We start from the raw sequence: 10,152 nt of genomic DNA, 5'->3' as shown, positions 1-10,152 counted from the left end.
GAGTGCACTCAAACACACACACACAAACACAAACACCCACACGCATGCACACACACTAACCTCTCTCACAGTATCCAGAACATATTATGCCCGTCAGTAAGTAGTAGGATTGGGCGTACTCCTTTTCCCTCAAGTCCCTGCTCACTGGCTCCGGTGCAAGTCGTCTCACTCCTGTGGGGATTTCAGATCTGCATTGGAATCCTGTCAGTTTCCCTCTCTCTCTGTCTCCCTCGCTACTCTTTTTTCTCTCACTATCAGTGTCTCTCTATGTGTCTCTGTCTCCTTTTCTGCTTCCCTCTCTCCGTCTCCCTGTCTATCTTTCTAGGTATCTGCCTCCCTCGCTCCTCTTTGTCTCCCTTTCAGTATTTCTCTCTCTCGCTCTGTCTCCCTATCCACCTCTAAATCCTCACTCTCTTTTCTTCCCATCTCTCTATCCCCGGAACTATCTTGCACAGTTATAGAAACCTGTCTCAGGAGGGCTAGTATTATAACAGCCAACGTCAGTTTTCTATAGCTTGGCTACAAGGTACTGTCCTGTATCCACAAGGTATGAGACGCCATGGCTACAAGTTACTGTCCTGTATTCACAAGGTATGAGACACCATGGCTACAAGGTACTGTCCTGTATCCACAGGGTATGAGACGCCATGGCTGCAAGGTAATGTCCTGTATCCACAGGGTATGAGTCGCCATGGCTACAAGGTACTGTTCTGTATCCACAGGGTATGAGACGCCATGGCTACAAGGTACTGTCCTGTATCCACAAGGTATGAGACACCATGGCTACAAGGTACTGTCCTGTATCCACAAGGTATGAGACGCCATGGCTACAAGGTACTGTCCTGTATTCACAGGGTATGAGGCGCCATGGCTGCAAGGTACCCTCCTGTATCCACAGGGTATGAGACACCATGGCTACAAGGCACTGTCCTGTATCCACAGGGTATGAGACGCCATGGCTACAAGGCACTGTCCTGTATCCACAGGGTATGAGACGCCATGGCTGCAAGAAACTGTCCTGTATCCACAGGGTATGAGTAGCCATGGCTACAAGGCACTGTCCTGTATCCACAGGGTATGAGACGCCATGGGCCCTGGTCAAAAGTAGTGCACTATATAGGCAACAGGGTATCATTTGGGATGCAGCCATAGAGCGGCTCAATAGATGGGCAATCCATCTTATTGTGGCAGTGGAGGCTGCTGAGGGGAGGACGGCTCATAATAGTGGCTGGAATGGAGTATTGGGACTGGAATGGCGTGAATAGAATGGAGTCAAACACATAAAAACCAGGTGTTTGATACCATTCCATTTGCCCCGTTCCAGCCATTGCTATGAGCCGTCCTCCCCTCAGCAGCCTCCACTGTATAGCGGGTAATGCTGATAGTGTAAGTGAGAGAGTTTGATGAGACATGCATTCGAGTGTGTAATTAAACATTTTGAATTACATGAATTTGTCCAACACATGTTGCTGTAATAACATTTTATTCACTTTACACATCAGGGAGACAAATGTTAATGATACCGGAATCCTAGAAGGGGTAACCATGGTTCTTAATAACCTTGAACCAATAAAATAAAGTATTTACCCCAAGACCTGAAAATGTTCAGTATGTGAAACACCTGCATTGACCTATGGTCCGATTGTGCTCCGCTTTTCAGCAACTCACAGCAGGGTTAATTCCATTTCAACTCAGCCACGGCAAGAAGTACTGCAACAAGAATTGAAATGAAATGATTCTACGGGAATGAGAATTCACTTCCTGAATGAAATGAATTTAAATGGAATTGAGCCAAACACTGGTAGACTACACACCAGTAAAGGCTAATACTTCAAGACCTCCAAGATATGTCCATCAGGTTGGATATAACGGCTTCAAATCACACAAAAGAAATCCCTAAATGAACCAATAGTGTGATTGTGTTGACGCTTTCCTGGTAGCCTGTACACCAACACAGTTAGATAGTGTGATTATATTTATGCTTCTCCTTCACAGTAACATGACTCAAAGGTTCCTGAAAGAGAGAGAGAGTGTTTTGACAAAAGGTCACGGGAGGGTCACAGCTCTGAGTGAAAGGTCTCATGGGAGAGATAGAGTGCAAGAGGAATGAAAGAGGGACTCATAAAGAGAGAGGGAACAAAAGCAGGTTCAGCTCTCCTGAGACAGATGGGGCAGATTATGTTATCTGCTTAATAATGTAGCAGATATACAAGTGTTGCTGTACACATTAATAAGTGAGGGAACTCAGAGGCTGTTTCGGAAGGCACTTGAAGGGAGGTATTCCTCTCATAGACATTTCTAAAGGAATTATTCGTACAATAGATTATATAGAAATGTTTTTAATCTCAATAGCATTTCTCAAACTCAAATTAAATAAAATAGTGATTCTAATATTATTATAATGCAATGCATTTCAATATAAAACATTTTTGAATGAAGAACAAAACTCAAACTAAATGACTTGTTTATGTTCAATAAGTAAGGCGGATTACAGTAGTGTTACAGTAGTGTAGTTACAGTAGCATACTAATAAGTAAGGTGGATAACACTAGTGTTCTTGGTTTCAGCATACACACTAATAACAGACATACTGGAGGAGAACGTTGAGCTATACACAACTAATAAGTCAAGCAAGCACTGACTGTGAATTAACAGGGATTTATGAATCCCACTGCAATACCATTAAACTTTATAAAACGTTCACAAACAAGCTACTGCTCGGCCATATCTTTTTAATTGGTACTTTGCCAGAATCTAATAACCACATTGCGATCAATAAATAAATCCCGAAAGTCCGATCAAGTGCAATTCTGGGACTTGGTGCTAACTTCACTTTTGCTTACAACAGCACTAACTTCATCCGCCGATCCAATATGCTTTAAAATTACAACCCTCAGGTCTATATGATAATAACAAAGGTTAATTTTGTGTTAAGATTAGTATTGACAGAGAATGACTATGTGGTTTTCGTAATTAACAGATGCACTCCACAATGCCCTTCCCCACTTGGACAAAAGGAACACCTACGTGAGAATGCTATTCATTGACTACAGCTCAGTGTTCAACACCATAGTGCCCTCAAAGCTCATCACTAATCTAAGGATCCTGGGACTGAACACCTCCCTCTGCAACTGGATCCTGGACTTCCTGGCGGGCCGCCCCCAGGTGGTGAGGGTAGGTAGCAACACATCTACCACACTGATCCTCAACACTGGAGCCCCTCAGGGGTGCGTGCTCAGTTCCCTCCTGTACTCCCTGTTCACCCACGACTGTGTGGCCAGGCATGACTCCAACACCATCATTAAGTTTGCAGATGACACAACAGTGGTAGGCCTGATCACCGACAATGACGAGAAAGCCTATAGGGAGGAGGTCAGAGACCTGGCCGGGTGGTGCCAGAATAACAACCTATTCCTCAACGTAATCAAGACAAAGGAGATGATTGTGGACTACAAGAAAAGGAGGACTGAGCACGACCCCATTCTCATCGACGGGGTTGTAGTGGAGCAGGTTGAGAGCTTCAAGTTTCTTGGTGTCCACATCACCAACGAACTAGAATGGTCCAAACACACCAAGACAGTTGTGAAGAGGGCACGACAAAACATATTCCCCCTCAGGAGACTGAAACGGTTTGGCATGGGTCCTCAGATCCTCAAAAGGTTCTACAGCTGCAACATCAAGAGCATCCTGACTGGTTGCATCACTGTCTGGTACGGAAACTGCTCTGCCTTCGACCGCAAGGCACTACAGAGGGTAGTGTGTACGGCCCAGTACATCACTGGGGCTAAGCTGCCTGCCATCCAGGACCTCTACACCAGGCGGTGTCAGAGGAAGGCCCTAAAAATTGTCAAAGACCCCAGCCACCCCAGTCATAGACTGTTCTCTCTGCTACCGCATTGCAAGAGATACCGGAGCGCCAAGTCTAGGACCAAAAGGCTTCTCAACAGCTTTTACCCCCCAAGCCATAAGACTTCTGAAAAGGTAATCAAATGGCTACCTGGACTATTTGCATTGTGTCCCGCAACCCCCTCTTTTACGCTGCTGCTACTCTCTGTTTATCATCTATACATAGTCACTTTAACTATACCTGCATGTACATATTACCTCAATTAGCCCAAATAACCGGTGCCCCCGCACATTGACTCTGTACCGGTACCACCTGTATATAGCCTAGCTACTGTTATTTTCACTGTCATTTTACTTTTTAAAATGTTTATTTCTTTACTTATCTATTGTTTACCTAATACCTATTTTTTACTTAAAAATTGCACTATTGGTTGGAGCTTGTAAGTAAGCATTTCACTGTAAGGTCTACATCTGTTGTATTCGGTGTGCACGTGACAAATAAACTTTGATTTGGCTTGATTTACACAGCCCTCTAAGCTTCATAGGGACCCCTTGTCTTGATATAGAGAACTAATTCAATTTAATCTGTTTAAAATCCATTTTTAGTCTGGGAAAAACTTGAGTTATTTTGTTCCATACCTTATCCTACAATGTTTTATGGTAAGTTTATGTTAAAACCAACATAAACATAGCGTAAATTGCCAATCATATTTAGCAAATATCAAACGATGTATAAAAAAGGTATTATGTGAACTGTAAGTCTTAAATTGTTAATTGCTATCTTTCCACACTTGGGATACAGCTCCCTTACAATCTAGGATGCTTTTAATCTCAATGGCATCAGTCATCCTATTATATCAATGAGGACTATGTTGCTGAAATAAAACCCTAACAGCAGTTCAAACAGCGTGTCCAAAGCTGTGGGCTAGTCACATAATATGCTGTGTGTCTCCCCACCGGAGACGGGGGTTCAGTCTAGCCTTCTGACTTCATCTCCCTTCCTACACTTCTAACCTGTCTCAATACAGTAAAAAAATTAAATACAGTATAAAAATATAATAGGAAATTAAAAATATAATAGGAAAGTGGAATTCCAGTCTTACACGCAGTATAGTGCCAGGCTAGCATATTGAACATCCTGTCACCCTGTCGCTCGGTAGTACAGTAACGCATTAGACTGGAGAACTTTATCCGGCCGAGGGATTGATCAGTGATCGGCCCTGCTGGAAGAGCTGGAGTGGAAAGACTGCAGACTGACAGCACAGTTGGTGCCGCCCCCCCTGTCGTTTACTCCCAGCAGCCACTGAGATCAATAGAAAGAGACAGAGAGAGACAGAGATGGTTGAGGATGGGAGAGGGGCAGACAGAGGGGGAGGAGAGAGGTGTGTGTGTGTATCCAGACTGTATCACAACCAGCTGTGATTGGGAGTCCCATAGGGCAGCGCACAATTTGCCCAGCGTCGGCCGGGTTTGGCCGGTGTAGGCCATCATTGTAAATAAGAATTTGTTCTTAACTGACTTGCCTAGTTAAATAAAGGTTAAATGTGTATGTGGAGAGAGAGGGCTTGGGGGAAAAAGGGCGGAGTAAAGAGAGAGGAGGGAGGAGGAAGAGAGAGAGAGTGAAAAAATAAGGCCATTACGTGTAAGACTTGCTGAGGAAATTATACTCATAGACACAATCAGAGCATGTAAACTGATACCTTCACCTTCCCCATCATTCCCACTGGACATGATCAACTCATTCTTCAATTACCAAAGACAATATTCAAAGTGAGTTATAATTACAGACTTCATTTCCCGAATATCAATAAAGGAAAGTGATAATCAGTTCAAGTTTGAGCAAATAGATCCCCACATGTTCCTCATCTTCTTATGTATTCTCAGGAACTGTAAGCTCACTCTGTCAATTAGCTATCTTCACACAGGTCCTGTCAGCGCAGCCCTCTTCCTGCTGTTGTTGCCAGGGAACGACACAACGGCAAATCACAGGGCTGTAATTTCACACGGGAAGCTCCCAGACAGCTCTGCCATTAACACACTTCAACGTCATTTAGTGCCAGACTGGAACTGTTCCGATATGCACACTTAAAGGGAAAATCTGCATTTCATACAATGACAAAGTGCCGACACCGAGGGAGGAGCAGGAGAAATGTACGTACTCTCATACACAAAGCTATGGACACAAGGACTGATCATCCATATATACTTTGAACCATGTTTTGAAGCTTTACAGTTGTATTGTTTACAAACAGTACAGTTAAACAGGCATACATTTTATGTTCTAATGCGGTACAGCAGTTTAACTAAGACATTTGTAAGTTACATTCCTCAATAATCAATGGGTATATATCCAAAAGTTGACGTTTCAATCACAGATACATACATAAGTTAATATATTGTATGTACAGTATTTTGGAACACAAGGGTTCCTTTCCCTATTTGGCTTGTTTTTGAAGCAACGATGCGATGAGTAAATAAGTGAATCAATACAGTCTAGAATCTATAGGTCTACATCTCTTATGGCCTCTGTGGCAATGGTTGTCAACAGGATGTCCACATTTTTTGTTCGACTAGCCGATTTAGAAATATTTGTTTAAAGACAGAACATACAGAGCTTCATGTATGTGTGTGTAAATATATGAAATATGTATGTGATTAAATGTTAGGTACGTACCTTTATGATCTATATTTACCTGATTGAGATATATTCCTTTGGTATTAGTGTACCTTAGTTTTTGACTCCCGTTTTTGCTCATTCATTGTACTGTGGTAAGTGTGTTCATGACAGGATAAAAGGCAGGAATTTGGGCTTTCGGGGGCGGAGGGAGTCCTAGCTAGACGCGGGAGCGGTACAGTATTTTGACCATCCATCCATCCATCCATCCATCCATCCATCCATCCATCCATCCATCACAAATAAACAAACCATACTATTTTTCATTTAAAGTCATTTCTGCTTTAAGTTGATTGGATCTTTTTTGTTGTTGTTAGATATAAGAAGAATAAACTTTTTTTTTTGCACCATATCCCTGGATCTCATTTAATGTTTTTGCCGTTTGGCTTTTGGGAACTTCGAATGTGGACTGTATGTGTCCGAAACTGCCCCGCTTCAGGCTTGGTCAGTGGCTTTGGTCAATTGGTAAGGGAGTCACTACAAGTAGTAACCCTTCTAACATACCTGGTTCAAAAAGTCAGGGGCTTGATTATTAGTTGAATCATGTGTGTTTGTGCTGGACTATAACAAAATGTCCCTATTTGAATGTCAATGTTCCAGAATGGATGGGGCTGAAAACCACTTCCTATAGAATCTTGGTGATTACAGCTCTAAGACAGGGCAAAGCGGAGTTGTGCTCCCTTCGTCAATTGAGTAAGAGAAGTGGATAACATAGTTGACTCTCCTATAAATCACTAGATTTGACTCAATCCTGTGGGTTTTCCTAGAGACGGGGAAATGGATTAGCTCGAGGAGTGAGATTTTATTGCTTCTTGTCGACACAATGCCTCTGATTCAGATGGCAATAAAAAAAAAACATTTGGTTCTGTAAATTCACTGTGGTCTACTTTCACTTCCTGGACAGCAATATAAAAAAAAATCCAGAACGGTTGGTAGCCAAACGAACCTCTCAAATGTCATAATTTAGTGTATATTCAACTGATATAACATTATTCATATTAGTCAGTGTGAAGGCGGATGTGAAAGTACCACAGAAAAGTTAGAAATCTAAGAAATATTTTATAAATGTCAAACTATGACAACCCACAAAGCAGAAATGAGTTATGTGTGTGTACCAAACTATTTTTTACTACTTAGATTCAGATGAATTCATAGCCATGCTGATTTTGGAATAAATTGTGGAATTTTGTCTTACTCTTTGTCTTACTCTACACTTCAAAGGGATAAACTGCTATTTTAGGGACTAAGGATGGAATCCTGACACAAAAATAATGAACCAACATTAAAATAGACATAAGGAAATGGCAGACTGTTGTAATGGAACAGTTTCTCTTGTTCACATAATTAATTTGAGGTTCTCTATTTAAGTAGTTTTTTTTGGTATCTGTACTTTACTATTTATCATTTGGACAACTTTTACTTCACTACATTCTTAAATAATGTACTTTTTACTCCATACATTTTCCCTTACACCCGAAAGTACATTTTGAATGCTTAGCAGGACAGGAACATCACTTATCAAGAGGACATTGCTGGTTATCCCTACTGCTCTGATCTGGCGGACTCACTAAACACACATACTTCGTTTGCAAATGATGTCTGAGTGTTGGAGTGTGCCTCCTGTAAATTAAAATAACAAGAAAAGGGAGGTGTCTTGTTTGCTTAATATAAGGAATTTGAAATTATTTTTACTTTTGATACTTAAATATATTTACAACCAAATACGTTCAGACTTTTACTCATAGTATTTTACTGGGTGACTTTGACTTTTACTTGAGTCATTTTCTATTACGCAACCTACTTATTTTATTCATTTATTTACACATTTTCCAATGAGGAACTTATTGCTTAATCACTATCGCCATCTCCTGGACAAAAGCCAGTATGTTTAGAAATGGTCTGTTTAGTGAGCTTTGCAGTTATCACAAGTCTGAACAAGTCATTGACATTAAGTTCATAAAAATATTAAAACTGCAGTCTGCAATTGGTCCATTTTTGGACTTAGAATTAATAATAGCCATTATATTTTGGTCACGTGGCATTTACATATTCTTCAAGAACGAATATATCTTGGACCTTCTTTTTTAATATTTTCAGTGGTATTGTTAACAAACACTCCCCCATAAAGAAAATGAGAATTAAAACAGGTTCGACTGTGATCTTGCAGATTTACTCCACCTCAAGAATTGCATTTGGTGAAAGGCTCTGCAAACACATACTCAGGCTGACTGGCTCTCGTTCAGGCAAATGAGAAATAAGTGCATTCAGGCTATCCGGGAGGCCAAAGCAAGTTACTTTAAGGAGCAGTTCTCTCTCTGTGGGTCTAACTCCAAGAAGTTCTGGAAAACGGTTAAAGACCTGGAGAATAAACGCTCCTCCTCACAGCTGCCCATGTCCCTTAATGTTGATGATGTGGTTGTTACTGACAATACGCACATGGCTGAGCTCTTTAACCACCACTTCATTAATAAGTCAGGATTCCTATTTGACTCAGCCATGCCTCCTTGCCCGTCTAACATTTCCTCATCTCCCACCCCTTCTAATGCGATTATCCCTGACACTTCTCCCTCTTTTTCCCCAGCCCCACTACTCCCTGCAGGCGGTCACTGAGTCCGAGGTGCTAAAGGAGCTTCTTAAACTTGACCCCAAAAAACATCTGGGTCAGATGGTTTAGACCCTTTAAGGTTGCTGCCCCTATCATCGCTAAGACTGTCTCCAACCTTTTTAACCTGTCTCTTCTTTCTGGGGAGGTTCCCATTGCTTGGAAGGCAGCCACGGTTCGTCCTTTATTTAAAGGGGGAGATCAAGCTGATCCTAATTGTTACAGGCCTATTTCTATTTTGCCCTGTTTATCAAGCGTGTTGGAAAAACTTGTCAATAATCAACTGACTGGCTTTCTTGATGTCTATAGTATTGTCTTGGGTATGCAGTCTGGTTTCCGCTCAGGTTATAGATGTGTCACTGCACCCTTAAAGGTCCTCAAGGATCTCACCATGCCCTTGATTCTAAGCAATGTTGCGCTGCTATTTTTATTGACTTAGCCAAAGCTTCTGATACGATAGACCATTCCATTCTTGTCGGCTGGCTAAGGAGTATTTGTGTCTCTGAGGGGTCTTTGGCCTGGTTTGCAATCTACCTCTCTCAGAGTGCAGTGTAAAAAGTCTCAATTTACATCAACAACATAGCTCAGGCAAAAGGAAGCTCTCTCATTCATTTATATGCAGATGACACAGTCTTATACTCAGCTGGCCCCTCTCTGGATTTTGTGTTAAATGCTCTACAACAAAGCTTTCTTGGTGTCCAACAAGCTTTCTCTATCCTTACCTTGTTCTGAACACCTCCAAAACAAAGGTCATGTGGTTTGGTAAGAAGAATACCCCTCTCCCCACAGGTGTGATTACTACCTCTGAGGGTTTAGAGCTTTAGGTAGTCGCCTCAAACAAATACTTGGGAGTATGGCTAGATGGTACCCTGTCCTTCTCTCAGCACATATCAAAGCTGCAGGCTAAGGTTAAATCTAGACTTGGTTTCCTCTATCGTAATCGCTACTCTTTCACCCCAGCTGCCAAACGAACCCTGATTCAGATGACCATCCTACCCATGCTAGATTATGGGGACATCATTTATAGATT

This window comes from Salmo salar, chromosome ssa08 (assembly GCF_905237065.1).
Source record: "Salmo salar chromosome ssa08, Ssal_v3.1, whole genome shotgun sequence".
Classification (NCBI taxonomy): domain Eukaryota; kingdom Metazoa; phylum Chordata; class Actinopteri; order Salmoniformes; family Salmonidae; genus Salmo; species Salmo salar.
Note: the sequence above shows the minus strand (reverse complement) of the source record.